Consider the following 14,972-nt stretch of genomic DNA (forward strand, 5'->3'; position numbering starts at 1 on the left):
TATGTTACCTACCATTCTTTCGGTGTTTCAGCCCACGAAATGGTGGGTTGATACAGGTGCCAATGTTCATGTGTGTGCTGACATCTCCATGTTTACCTCTTATCAGGCCCAAGGTTCCTCAGTAATGATGGGGAATGGGTTACATGCTACTGTTCGTGGTGTTGGCACGGTAGATCTGAAGTTTACTTCGGGAAAGATCGTGCAACTGAGGAACGTGCTGCATGTCCCTTCTATCAAGAAGAATCTCGTTAGCGGCTCCCGTCTTATGAAAGATGGGTTTAAGTTGGTGTTTGAATCCAATAAAGTTGTACTGTCCAAGTATGGAACTTTTGTTGGAAAGGGATATGAATGTGAGGGAATGTTTCGCTTCTCCCTAGAAGACTTCTGTGATAATGTTGTGAACCATGTAAGCACTAGTGTTAATGAAACTAATGTTTGGCATTCATGACTTTGTCATGTTAATTTCGGTTGTATGACGCGGCTTGCTGATATGAGTTTAATTCCGAAATTCACCTTTGTCAAAGGCTCTAAGTGCCATGCTTGTGTGCAAGCAAAGCAGCCTCGCAAGCCTCACAAGCCTGCGAAGGAAAGAAACTTGGCACCACTAGAGCTCGTGCATTCAGATCTATGTGAGATGAATGGTGAGTTGACAAAAGGTGGAAAGAAATATTTCATGACTTTGATTGATGATTCCACTAGATACTGTTATGTGTATCTACTGAAAACTAAAGATGAGGCTCTTGATTTCTTTAAAATCTATAAGGCTGAAGTTGAGAATCAACTTGAAAGAAAGATAAAAAGGGTTCGGTCCGATCGTGGCGGAGAGAACTTTTCTAATGAGTTCAATTTATTCTGTGCGGAACATGGTATAATCCATGAGAGGACGCCTCCCAATTCCCCACAATCCAATGGGATTGCGGAAAGGAAAAAACGTACTCTAACAGATTTGGTTAACGCCATGTTGGATGTTTTGGGTTTATCCAAGGAATGGTGGGGGGAGGCTATATTGACTTCGTGTCATGTCCTAAATCGTGTTTCAACCAAGAATAAAGAGATTACCCCCTATGAGGAGTGGGAAAAGAAAAGACCAACACTCTCCTACCTACGAACTTGGGGCTGTTTGGCAAAAGTGAATTTGCCAATCACCAAAAAGCGAAAGCTTGGACCAAAAACCGTGGATTGTGTCTTTCTTGGCTATGCTGCCCATAGCATTGCTTATAGATTTCTTGTGGTGAAATGCAGGTGGACGACATGAATGTTGGCACCATCTTTGAATCAAGAGATGCTACATTCTTTGAGGATATATTCCCTATGAGAGATATGCATGGCATGTCTAGTTGGGAATCTGATCCAATACATGAAACTCCTATGGAGTCTGATGAGGAATCTGATGATGAAAGTTCAGATTCTGATGAAGATGACAATGAAGCTCCCACAAGGAGTAAGAGACAAAGGACTGCAAAGTCTTTTGGTAATGATTTCATTGTATATCTTGTGGATGATACTCCCACTACCATTTCAGAAGCTCTCGCATCTCCTGATGCAGACTACTGGAAGGAAGCGGTTCAAAGCGAGATGGATTCCATCTTGGCTAATGGAACGTGGGAGTTATCTGAGCGTCCTTATGGGTGCAAACCCGTAGGATGTAAATGGGTATTTAAGAAGAAGCTTCGAGCTGATGGAACTATTGAGAAGTACAAAGCTCGCTTGTAGCCAAAGGCTATACCCAAAAAGAAGGCGAAGATTTCTTCGATACTTACTCACCTGTGGCGAGATTGACCACCATTCGAGTACTACTGTCATTGGCTGCCTCACACGGTCTTCTCGTTCATCAAATGGACGTTAAGACGGCTTTCCTAAATGGAGAGTTGGACGAGGAAATTTACATGGAACAGCCTGATGGTTTTGTACTACAAGGTCAAGAAAGAAAGGTGTGTAAATTAAAGAAATCTTTGTATGGTCTCAAACAAGCACCCAAACAATGGCATGAGAAGTTTGAAAGAACTTTGACATCCGTGGGCTTTGTTGTTAATGAAGCCGACAAATGTGTGTACTACCGCCATGGTGGGGGTGAGGGAGTTGTCCTATGTTTGTATGTGGATGACATACTAATTTTTGGGACAAGTCTCAAAGTGATTGAGGAGGTAAAGACCTTCTTATCTCAGTGCTTCGAGATGAAAGATCTTGGAGAAGCTGATGTTATACTGAACATCAAGCTTTTGAGAGATGAGAATAATGGGATTACACTTGTGCAATCTCATTATGTAGAGAAGGTGTTGAGCAGATTTGGCTATGCTGATTGCAAATCTTCTCTCACACCTTATGATCCTAGTGTCTTGCTTCGAAAGAATGAAAAGGCAACTAGAGATCAATTGAGATACTCTCAAATCATTGGTTCACTCATGTATTTAGCTTGCGCTATGAGGCCTGATATCTCGTTTGCTGTGTGCAAACTTAGCCGGTTTGTGGCCAACCCGGGAGATGATCATTGGCATGCTCTTGAGAGAGTGATGCGCTATCTAAAAGGAACCATGAGTTATGGAATTCATTATACCGGGTATCCAAGAGGACTTGAAGGGTATAGTGATTCCAATTGGATTTCTGATGCTAAAATCAAAGCCACAAGTGGATATGTTTTCACTCTTGGTGGTGGCGCTGTTTCCTGGAAGTCTTGCAAGCAGACCATCTTAACGAGGTCAACTATGGAAGCAGAACTCACAGCATTAGATACAACTACTGTCGAAGCGGAATGGCTTCGTGAGCTCTTGATGGACTTGCCTATGGTTGAAAAACCAATACCGGCCATCCTCATGAACTGTGATAATCAAACTGTGATTGTCAAAGTGAAAAGTTCTAAGGATAATATGAAAAGTTCCAAACATATCAAGAGGAGATTGAAGTCTGTCAGAAAACTGAGAAACTCCGGAGTGATAGCATTGGATTATGTCCAAAGTGCTAAAAATCTGGCAGATCCTTTCACAAAAGGACTATCAAGAAATATTATAGACCTTGCATCGAGGGAGATGGGTTTGAGACCCACTTGAGTTGCCGAGGGGGTAACTGCTGGCGTGTAGTTGACGTGGGAGTTAGAAATCTTTGTGGTATAACTTTTCTTCAGATCCCCGGCAACGGCGCCGGAAATTGAGCTTTACACGCGTACAGCACGCGACCGTTGGGAATCCCAAGTGGAAGGTGTGATGCGTACAGCAGTAAGTTTCCCTCAGTAAGAAACCAAGGTTTATCGAACCAGTAGGAGTCGAGAAGCACGTTGAAGGTTGATGGCGGCGGAGTGTAGTGCGGCGCAACACCAGGGATTCCAGCGCCAACGTGGAACCTGCACAACACAACCAAATTACTTTGCCCCAACGTGACAGTGAGGTTGTCAATCTCACCGGCTTGCTGTAACAAAGGATTAGATGTATAGTGTGGATGATGATTGTTTGCAGAAAACAGTAGAACAAGTATTGCAGTAGATTGTATTCGATTAAAACAATGGACCGGGGTCCACAGTTCACTAGTGGTGTCTCTCCCATAAGAATAAGCATGCTGGGTGAACAAATTACAGTTGGGCAATTGACAAATAAAGAGGGCATGACCATGCACATACATGATATGATGAGTATTGTGAGATTTAATTGGGCATTACGACAAAGTACATAGACCGCTATCCAGTATGCATCTATGCCTAAAAAGTACACCTTCAGGTTATCATCCAAACCCCTTCCAGTATTAAGTTGCAAACAACAGACAATTGCATTAAGTATGGTGCGTAATGTAATCAATAACTACATCCTTAGACATAGCATTGATGTTTTATCCCTAGTGGCAACAGCACATCCACAACCTTAGAACTTTCTGTCACTGTCCCAGATTTAATGGAGGCATGAACCCACTATCGAGCATAAATACTCCCTCTTGGAGTTACAAGCAAAAACTTGGCCAGAGCCTCTACTAATAACGGAGAGCATGCAAGATCATAAACAACACATAGATAATAGATTGATAATCAACATAGCATAGTATTCTCTATTCATCGGATCCCAACAAACACAACATGTAGCATTACAGATAGATGATCTTGATCATGTTAGGCAGCTCACAAGATCCAACAATGAAGCACAATTAGGAGAAGACGACCATCTAGCTACTGCTATGGACCCATAGTCCAGGGGTGAACTACTCACTCATCACTCCGGAGGCGACCATGGCGGTGAAGAGTCCTCCGGGAGATGATTCCCCTCTCCGGCAGGGTGCCGGAGGCGATCTCCTGAATCCCCCGAGATGGGATTGGCGGCGGCGTCTCTGGAAGGTTTTCCGTATCGTGGCTCTCGGTACTGGAGTTATTATCGACGAAGGCTTCTTATAGTCGGAGAGGTAGGTTTAGGGGCGATGCGAGGGGCCCACACAACAGGGCCGCGCGGCCAGGGGGTGGGCCGCGCCACCCTGGCGTGTCGCCGCCTCGTCGCCCCACTTTGTTTCTCCCCGGTGTTCTGGAAGCTTCGTGGAAAAATAAGATCCTGGGCGTTGATTTCGTCCAATTCCGAGAATATTTCCTTACTAGGATTTCTGAAACCAAAAACAGCAAAAAACAACAAGTGGCTCTTCGGCATCTCGTTAATAGGTTAGTGCCGGAAAATGCATAAATATGACATAAAGTATGCATAAAATATGTAGGTATCATCAATAAAGTGGCATGGAACATAAGAAATTATCGATACGTTGGAGACGTATCAGCATCCCCAAGCTTAGTTCCTGCTCGTCCCGAGTAGGTAAACGATAACAAAGATAATTTCTGGAGTGACATGCCATCATAATCTTGATCATACTACTGTAAGCACATGTAATGAATGCAGCGATCAAAGCAATGGTAAATGACATGAGTAAACCAATGAATCATATAGCAAAGACTTTTCATGAATAGTACTTTCAAGACAAGCATCAATAAGTCTTGCATAAGTGTTAACTCATAAAGCAATAAATTCAAAGTAAAGGCATTGGAGCAACACAAAGGAAGATTAAGTTTCAGCGGTTGCTTTCAACTTATAACATGTATATCTCATGGATATTGTCAACATAAAGTAATATAATAAGTGCAATATGCAAGTATGTAGGAATCAATGCACAGTTCACACAAGTGTTTTCTTCTTGAGATGGAGAGAAATAGGTGAACTGACTCAACATAAAAGTAAAAGAAAGGCCCTTTGCAGAGGGAAGCATTGATTGCTATATTTGTGCTAGAGCTTTGATTTTGAAAACATAAAGAGAGCATAAAAGTAAAATTTTGAGAGGTGTTTGTTGTTGTCAACGAATGGTAGTGGGCACTCTAACCCCCTTGCCAGACAAACCATCAAAGAGCGGCTCCCATGAAACATTTTATTTTTGGGTGGGACTCCTTCCAACCTTTCTTTCACAAACCATGGCTAACCGAATCCTCGGGTGCCTGCCAACAATCTCATACCATGAAGGAGTGCCTTTTTATTTTAGTTTTATTATGATGACACTCCTCCCCACCTTTGCTTTCTCAAGCCATGGCTAACCGAATCTTCGGGTGCCGTCCAACAATCACATACCATGGAGGAGTGTCTATTTTTGTAACATTATGATGGTTAATTAATTTGGGACTGGGAATCCCATTGCCAGCTCTTTTTGCAAAATTATTGGATAAGCGGATGAAGCCACTAGTCCATTGGTGAAAGTTGACCAACAAGATTGAAAGATAAACACCACATACTTCCTCATGAGCTATAAAACATTGACACAAATCAGAGGTGATAAATTTTGAATTGTTTAAAGGTAGCACTCAACCAATTTACTTTGGAATGGCGGAGAAATACCATGTAGTAGGTAGGTATGGTGGACACAAATGGCATAGTGGTTGGCTCAAGGATTTTGGATGCATGAGAAGTATTCCCTCTCGATACAAGGTTTAGGCTAGCAACGTTATTTGAAACAAACACAAGTATGAAGCGGTACAACAAAACTTACATAAAAGACATATTGTAAACATTATAAGACTCTATACCGTCTTCCTTGTTGTTCGACCCTTACTAGAAATTATCTAGACCTTAGATAGACCAATTATGCAAACCAAATTTTAGCAAGCTCTATGTATTTCTTCATTAATAGGTGCAAAGTATATGATGCAAGAGCTTAAACATGAGCACAACAATTGCCAAGTATCAAATTATTCAAGACATTCTACCAATTACTACATGTAGCATTTCCTGTTTCCAACCATATAACAATTTAACGAAGAAGATTCAACCTTCGCCATGAACACTATGAGTAAAGCCTAAGGACATATTTGTCCATATGCAACAGCGGAACGTGTCTCTTTCCCACACAATGAATGCTAGGATCCATTTTATTCAAACAAAACAAAAACAAAAACAAACAGACGCTACAAGCAAAGTGCATAAGATGTGATGAAATAAAAATATAGTTTCAGTAGAGGAACCTGATAATGTTGTCGATGAAGAAGGGGATGCCTTGGGAATCCCCAAGCTTAGACGCTTGAGTCTTCTTGAAATATGCAGGAGTGAACCACCGGGGCATCCCCAAGCTTAGAGCTTTCACTCTCCTTGATCATATTGTATCATCTCCCTCTCTTGATCCTTGAAAACTTCCTCCACACCAAACTCAAAACAACTCATTAGAGGGTTAGTGCACAATCAAAATTCACATGTTCAGAGGTGACATAATCATTCTTAACACTTCTGGACATTGCATAAATCTACTGAAAGTTAATGGAATAGAAAAATCCATCAAGCGTAGCAAAACAGGCAATGCGAAATAAAAAGCAGAATCTGTCAAAACAGAACAGTTCGTAAAGATGAATTTCTAAGAGGCACCAGACTTGCTCAAATGAAAATTCCCAAATTGAATGAAAGTTGCATACATATCTGAGGATCACTCACGTAAATTGGCATAATTTTCTGAGTTACCTACAGATAATTAGGCCCAGATTCGTGACAGCAAGAAATCTATTTCTGCGCAGTAATCCAAATCTAGTATGAACCTTACTATCAAAGACTTTACTTGGCACAACAATGCAACAAAACTAAGATAAGGAGAGGTTGCTACACTAGTAAAAACTTCCAAGACTCAAATATAAAATAAAAGTGCAGTAGTAAAATCATGGGTTGTCTCCCATAAACGCTTTTCTTTAACGCCTTTCAGCTAGGCGCAGAAAGTGTGTATCAAGTATTATCAAGAGACGAAGCATCAACCTCATAATTTGTTCTAATGATAGAATCAAAAGGTAACTTCATTCTCTTTCTAGGGAAGTGTTCCATACCTTTCTTGAGAGGAAATTGATATTTAATATTACCTTCCTTCATATCAATAATAGCACCAATAGTTCGAAGAAAAGGTCTTCCCAATATAATGGGACAAGATGCATTGCATTCAATATCCAAGACAACAAAATCAACGGGGACAAGGTTATTGTTAACGGTAATGCGAACATTATCAACTCTCCCCAAAGGTTTCTTTGTAGAATTATCATCAAGATTAACATCCAAATAACAATTTTTCAATGGTGGCAAGTCAAGCATATTATAGATTTTCTTAGGCATAACGGAAATACTTGCACCAAGATCACATAAAGCATTACAATCAAAGTCATTGACCTTCATCTTAATGATGGGCTCCCAACCATCCTCTATCTTCCTAGGAATAGAAGTTTCAAGTTTTAGTTTCTCTTCTCTAGCTTTTATGAGAGCATTTGTAATATGTTTTGTGAAAGCCAAATTTATAGCACTAGCATTAGGACTCTTAGCAAGTTTTTGTAAGAACTTTATAACTTCAGAGATGTGGCAATCATAAAAATCCAAACCATTATAATCTAAAGCAATGGGATCATTATCCCCAATGTTGGAAAAAATTTCAGCAGTTTTATCACAGGCGATTTAGCGGTTTTTAGCGAGTTTCAGGCAGTTTTTCACTCTTTGCATTAGAAGTGGAAACATTGCCAACACCAATTATTTTACCATTAATAGTAGAAGGTGCAGCAACATGTGGAGCATTAGCATTACTAGTGGTGGTAATAGTCCAAACTTTAGCTATATTATCTTGTTTAGCATTTTCTTCTTTCTCCCACCTAGCACGCAATTCGGCCATCAATCTTATATTCTCATTAATTCTAACTTGGATGGAATTTGCTGTAGTAACAATTTTATTATTATTATTTTCATTAGGCATAACTTTCGATTTCAAAAGATCAACATCAGCAGCAAGACTATCGACTTTAGAAGCAAGTATATCAATTTTCCCAAGCTTTTCTTCAACAGATTTGTTAAAAGCAGTTTGTGTACTAATAAATTCTTTAAGCATAGCTTCAAGTCCAGGGGGTGTATTCATATTATTATTGTAAGAATTCCCATAAGAATTACCATAGCCGTTGCTATTATTATAAGGATATGGCCTATAGTTGTTACTAGAATTGTTCCTGTAAGCATTGTTGTTGAAATTATTATTTTTAATGAAGTTTACATCAACATGTTCTTCTTGAGCAACCAATGAAGCTAACGGAACATTATTAGGATCAATATTTGTCCTACCATTCACAAGCATAGACATAATAGCATCAATCTTATCACTCAAGGAAGAGGTTTCTTCGACAGAATTTACCTTCTTACCTTGTGGAGCTCTTTCCGTGTGCCATTCAGAGTAATTAATCATCATATTATCAAGAAGCTTTGTTGCGTCGCCTAGAGTGATGGACATAAAGGTACCTCCAGCAGCTGAATCCAATAGGTTCCGCGAAGAAAAATTCAGTCCTGCATAAAAGGTTTGGATGATCATCCAAGTAGTCAGTCCATGGGTTGGGCAATTTTTAACCAAAGATTTCATTCTTTCCCATGCTTGTGCAACATGCTCAGTATCCAATTGTTTAAAATTCATTATGCTACTTCTCAAAGATATAATTTTAGCAGGAGGATAATATCTACCAATAAAAGCATCCTTGCATTTAGTCCATGAATCAATACTATTCTTAGGCAGAGATAGCAACCAATCTTTAGCTCTTCCTCTTAATGAGAAAGGAAATAATTTTAATTTTATAATGTCACCATCTACATCCTTATACTTTTGCATTTCACATAATTCAACAAAATTATTAAGATGGGCAGCAGCATCATCAGAACTAACACCAGAAAATTTCTCTCGCATAACAAGATTTAGTAAGCAGGTTTAATTTCAAAGAATTCTGTTGTAGTAGCAGGTGGAGCAATAGGTGTGCATAATAAATCATTATTATTTGTGGTTGTGAAGTCACACAACTTAGTATTTTCAGGAGTACCCATTTTAGCAACAGTAAATAAAGCAAACTAGATAAAGTAAATGCAAGTAACTAATTTTTTTATGTTTTTAATATAGCAAACAAGATAGCAAATAAAGTAAAGCTAGCAACTAATTTTTTTGTATTTTGTTTTAGTGCAACAAACAAAGTAGTAAATAAAATAAAGCAAGACAAAAACAAAGTAAAGAGATTGGAGGTGGAGACTCCCCTTGCAGCGTGTCTTGATCTCCCTGGCAATGGCGCCAGAAATTTACTTGCTGGCGTGTAGTTGACGTGGGAGTTAGAAATCTTTGTGGTGTAACTTTTCTTCAGATCCCCGGCAACGGCGCCAGAAATTTAGCTTGACACGCGTACAACACGTGACCGTTGGGAACCCCAAGTGGAAGGTGTGATGCGTACAGCAGTAAGTTTCCCTCAGTAAGAAACCAAGGTTTATCGAACCAGTAGGAGTCAAGAAGCACGTTAAAGGTTGATGGCGGCGGAGTGTAGTGCGGCGCAACACCAGAGATTCCGGCGCCAACGTGGAACCTGCACAACACAACCAAATTACTTTGCCCCAACGTGACAGTGAGGTTGTCAATCTCACCGGCTTGCTGTAACAAAGGATTAGATGTATAGTGTGGATGATGATTGTTTGCAGAAAACAGTAGAACAAGTATTGCAGTAAATTGTATTCGATTAAAACAATGGACCGGGGTCCACAGTTCACTAGTGGTGTCTCTCCCATAAGAATAAGCATGTTGGGTGAACAAATTACAGTTGGGCAACTAACAAATAAAGAGGGCATGACCATGCACATACATGATATGATGAGTATTGCGAGATTTAATTGGGCATTACGACAAAGTACATAGACCGCTATCCAGCATGCATCTATGCCTAAAAAGTCCACCTTCAGGTTATCATCCGAACCCCTTCCAGTATTAAGTTGCAAACAACAGACAATTGCATTAAGTATGGTGCGTAATGTAATCAACAACTACATCCTTAGACATAGCATCGATGTTTTATCCCTAGTGGCAACAGCACATCCACAACCTTAAAACTTTTTGTCACTGTCCCAGATTTAATGGAGGCATGAACCCACTATCGAGCATAAATACTCCCTCTTGGAGTTACAAGCAAAAACTTGGCCAGAGCCTCTACTAATAACGGAGAGCATGCAAGATCATAAACAACACATAGATAATAGATTGATAATCAACATAACATAGTATTCTCTATTCATCGGATCCCAACAAACACAACATGTAGCATTACAGATAGATGATCTTGATCATGTTAGGTAGCTCACAAGATCCAACAATGAAGCACAATTAGGAGAAGACGACCATCTAGCTACTGCTATGGACCCATAGTCTAGGGGTGAACTACTCACTCATCAGTCCGGAGGCGACCATGGCGGTGAAGAGTCCTCGGGGAGATGATTCCCCTCTCCGGCAGGGTGTCGGAGGCGATCTCCTGAATCCCCCGAGATGGGATTGGCGGCGGCGGCGTCTCTGGAAGGTTTTCCGTATCGTGGCTTGATACGTCTCCGACGTATCGATAATTTCTTATGTTCCATGCCACATTATTGATGTTATCTACATGTTTTATGCACACTTTATGTCATATTCGTGCATTTTCTGGATATAACCTATTAACAAGATGCCGAAGTGCCGATTCTTTGTTTCTGCTGTTTTTGGTTTCAGAAATCCTAGTAAGGAAATATTCTCGGAATTGGACGAAATCAAAGCCCGGGGGCCTATTTTTCCACGAAGCTTCCGGAAGTCCGAAGACGAAGCGAAGAGGGGCCACGGGGTGGCCAAACCCTAGGCGGCGCGGCCCCACCTGGCCGCGCCGGCCTATGGTTTGGGCCCCCGTGCCGCCTCTTGACCTACCCTTCCGCCTACTTAAAGCCTCCGTGACGAAACCCCCAGCACCGAGAGCCACGATACGGAAAACCTTCCCGGAGACGCCGCCAACGCCGATCCCATCTCGGGGGATCCGGGAGATCGCCTCCGGCACTGCCGGAGAGGGGAATCATCTCCCCGGAGGACTCTACGCCGCCATGGTCGCCTCCGGTGTGATGAGTGAGTAGTCTACCCCTGGACTATGGGTCCATAGCAGTAACTAGATGGTTGTCTTCTCCCCATTGTGCTATCATTGTCGGATCTTGTGAGCTGCCTAACATGATCAAGATCATCTATACGTAATTCTATATGTTGCGTTTGTTGGGATCCGATGAATAGAGAATACTTGTTATGTTGATTATCAAAGTTATATCTACGTGTTGTTTATGATCTTGCATGCTTTCCGTTACTAGTAGATGCTCTGGCCAAGTAGATGCTTGTAACTCCAAGAGGGAGTACTTATGCTCGATAGTGGGTTCATGCTGCATTGACACAGGGACGATGTGAGAAAGTTCTAAGGTTGTGTTGTCTTGTTGCCACTAGGGATAAAACATTGATGCTATGTCTAAGGATGTAGTTGTTGATTACATTACGCACCATACTTAATGCAATTGTCTGTTGCTTTGCAACTTAATACTGGAGGGGTTCGGATGATAACTTTGAAGGTGGACTTTTTAGGCATAGATGCAGTTGGATGGCGGTCTATGTACTTTGTCGTAATGCCCAATTAAATCTCACTATACTCATCATGATATGTATGTGCATGGTCATGCTCTCTTTATTTGTCAATTGCCCAACTGTAATTTGTTCACCCAACATGCTGTTTGTCTTATGGGAGAGACACCTCTAGTGAGCTTGTGGACCCGGTCCAATTCTCTTTCTTGAAATACAATCTCTTGCAATACTTGTTCTCTTGTTTTCTGCAAACAATCATCTTCCACACAATACGGTTAATCCTTTGTTACAGCAAGCCGGTGAGATTGACAACCTCACTTTGTTTCGTTGGGGCAAAGTACTTTGGTTGTGTTGTGCGGGTTCCACGTTGGCGCCGGAATCCCTGGTGTTGCGCCGCACTACATCCCGCCGCCATCAACCTTCGACGTGCTTCTTGACTCCTCTGCGGTTCGATAAACCTTGGTTTCTTCTTGAGGAAACTTCTTGCTGTACGCATCACACCTTCCACTTGGGGTTCCCAACGAGCGTGTGCTTTACGCGTCATCAAGCTAAATTTCTGGCGCCGTTACCGGGGAGATCAAGACACGCTGCAAGGGGAGTCTCCACTTCTCAATCTCTTTACTTTGTTTTTGTCTTGCTTAGTTTTATTTACTACTTTATTTGCTATCTTGTTTGCTATATCAAAAACACAAAAAAATTAGTTTACTTGCATTTACTTTATCTAGTTTGTTTTATTTACTGTTGCTAAAATGGCCAACGCTGAAAATACTAAGTTGTGTGACTTCACAACCACAAATAATAATGATTTCTTATGCACACCTATTGCTCCACCTGCTACTACAGCAGAATTCTTTGAAATTAAACTGCTTTCTTGAATCTTGTTATGCGAGAGCAATTTTACAGTGTTAGTTCTGATGATGCTGCTGCCCATCTTAATAATTTTGTTGAACTATGTGAAATGCAAAAATTTAAAGATGTAGATGGTGATATTATTAAACTAAAATTGTTCCCTTTCTCATTAAGAGGAAGAGCTAAAGATTGGTTGCTATCTCTGCCTAAGAATAGTATTGATTCATGGACTAAATGCAAGGATGCCTTTATTGGTAGATATTATCCCCCTGCTAAAATTATATCTTTGAGGAGTAGCATAATGAATTTTAAACAATTAGATACTGAACATGTTGCTCAAGCTTGGGAAAGAATGAAATCTCTGGTTAAAAATTGCCCAACCCATGGACTGACTACTTGGATGATCATCCAAACCTTCTATGCAGGACTAAATTTTTCTTCACGGAATTTATTGGATTCAGCTGCTGGAGGTACCTTTATGTCCATCACTCTTGGTGAGGCAACAAAGCTTCTTGATAATATGATGATCAACTACTCTGAATGGCACACGGAAAGAGCTCCACAAGGTAAGAAGGTAAATTCTATCGAAGAAACCTCTTCCTTGAGTGATAAGATTGATGCTATTATGTCTATGCTTGTGAATGATAGGACTAATATTGATCCTAATAATGTTCCATTAGCTTCATTGGTTGCACAAGAAGAACATGTTGATGTAAACTTCATTAAAAATAATAATTTCAACAACAATGCTTACCGGAACAATTCTAGTAACAACTATAGGCCATATCCTTATAATAATGGCAACGGCTATGGTAATTCTTATGGGAATTCTTACAACAATAATAGGAGTACACCCCCTGGACTTGAAGCCATGCTTAAAGAATTTATTAGTACACAAACTGCTTTTAACAAATCTGTTGAAGAAAAGCTTGGGAAAATTGATATACTTGCTTCTAAAGTCGATAGTCTTGCTGCTGATGTTGATCTTTTGAAATCAAAAGTTTTGCCTAATGAGAATCATCATAATAAAATTGTTACTACAGCAAATGCCATTCAAGTTAGAATTAATGAGAATATAAGATTAATGGCTGAACTGCGTGCTAGGTGGGATAGAGAAGAAAATGAAAAACTAGCTAAAGAGAAGAATGTAGCTAAAGTTTGGACTATTACCACCACTAGTAACGCTAATGCTACACAAGTTGCTGCACCTCCTACTACTAATAATAAAAGAATTGGTGTTAGCAATGTTTTCACTTCTAATGCAAAGCGCGAGAAACTGCCTGAAACTGCTAAAACTGCTGAAACTGCCTGTGATAAAGCTGCTGAAATTTTTTCCAACATTGGGGATGATGATCCCATTGCTTTAGATTATAATGGTTTGAATTTTGATGATTGCCACATCTCTGAAGTTATAAAGTTCTTGCAAAAACTTGCTAAAAGTCCTAATGCTAGTGCTATAAATTTGGCCTTTACACATCATATTACAAATGCTCTCATAAAAGCTAGAGAAGAGAAACTAGAGCGTGAAGCCTCTATTCCTAAAAAGCAAGAGGATGGTTGGGAGCCCATCATTAAGATGAAGGTTAAAGATTTTGATTGTAATGCTTTATGTGATCTTGGTGCAAGTATTTCTGTTATGCCTAAGAAAATTTATAATATGCTTGACTTGCCACCGCTGAAAAATTGTTATTTGGATGTTAATCTTGCTGATCATTCTACAAAGAAACCTTTGGGTAAGGTTGATAATGTTCACATTACCGTTAACAATAACCTTGTCCCCGTTGATTTTGTTGTCTTGGATATTGAATGCAATGCATCTTGTCCCATTATATTGGGAAGACCTTTTCTTCGAACTGTTGGTGCTATTATTGATATGAAGGAAGGTAATATAAAATATCAATTTCCTCTCAAGAAAGGTATGGAACACTTCCCTAGAAAGAGAATGAAGTTACCTTTTGATTCTATTATGAGAACAAATTATGATAATGACACTTCGTCTCTTGATAATACTTGATGCACACTTTCTGCGCCTAGCTGAAAGGCGTTAAAGAAAAGCGCTTATGGGAGACAACCCATGTTTTTACCTACAGTACTTTGTTTTTATTTTGTGTCTTGGAAGTTGTTTACTACTGTAGCAACCTCTCCTTATCTTAGTTTTGTGTTTTGTTGTGCCAAGTAAAGCCGTTGATAGAAAAGTAAGTACTAGATTTGGATTACTGCGCAGTTCCAGATTTCTTTGCTGTCACGAATCTGGG

Source organism: Lolium perenne, chromosome 5, assembly GCF_019359855.2.
Source record: "Lolium perenne isolate Kyuss_39 chromosome 5, Kyuss_2.0, whole genome shotgun sequence".
In the NCBI taxonomy this organism is placed as follows: domain Eukaryota; kingdom Viridiplantae; phylum Streptophyta; class Magnoliopsida; order Poales; family Poaceae; genus Lolium; species Lolium perenne.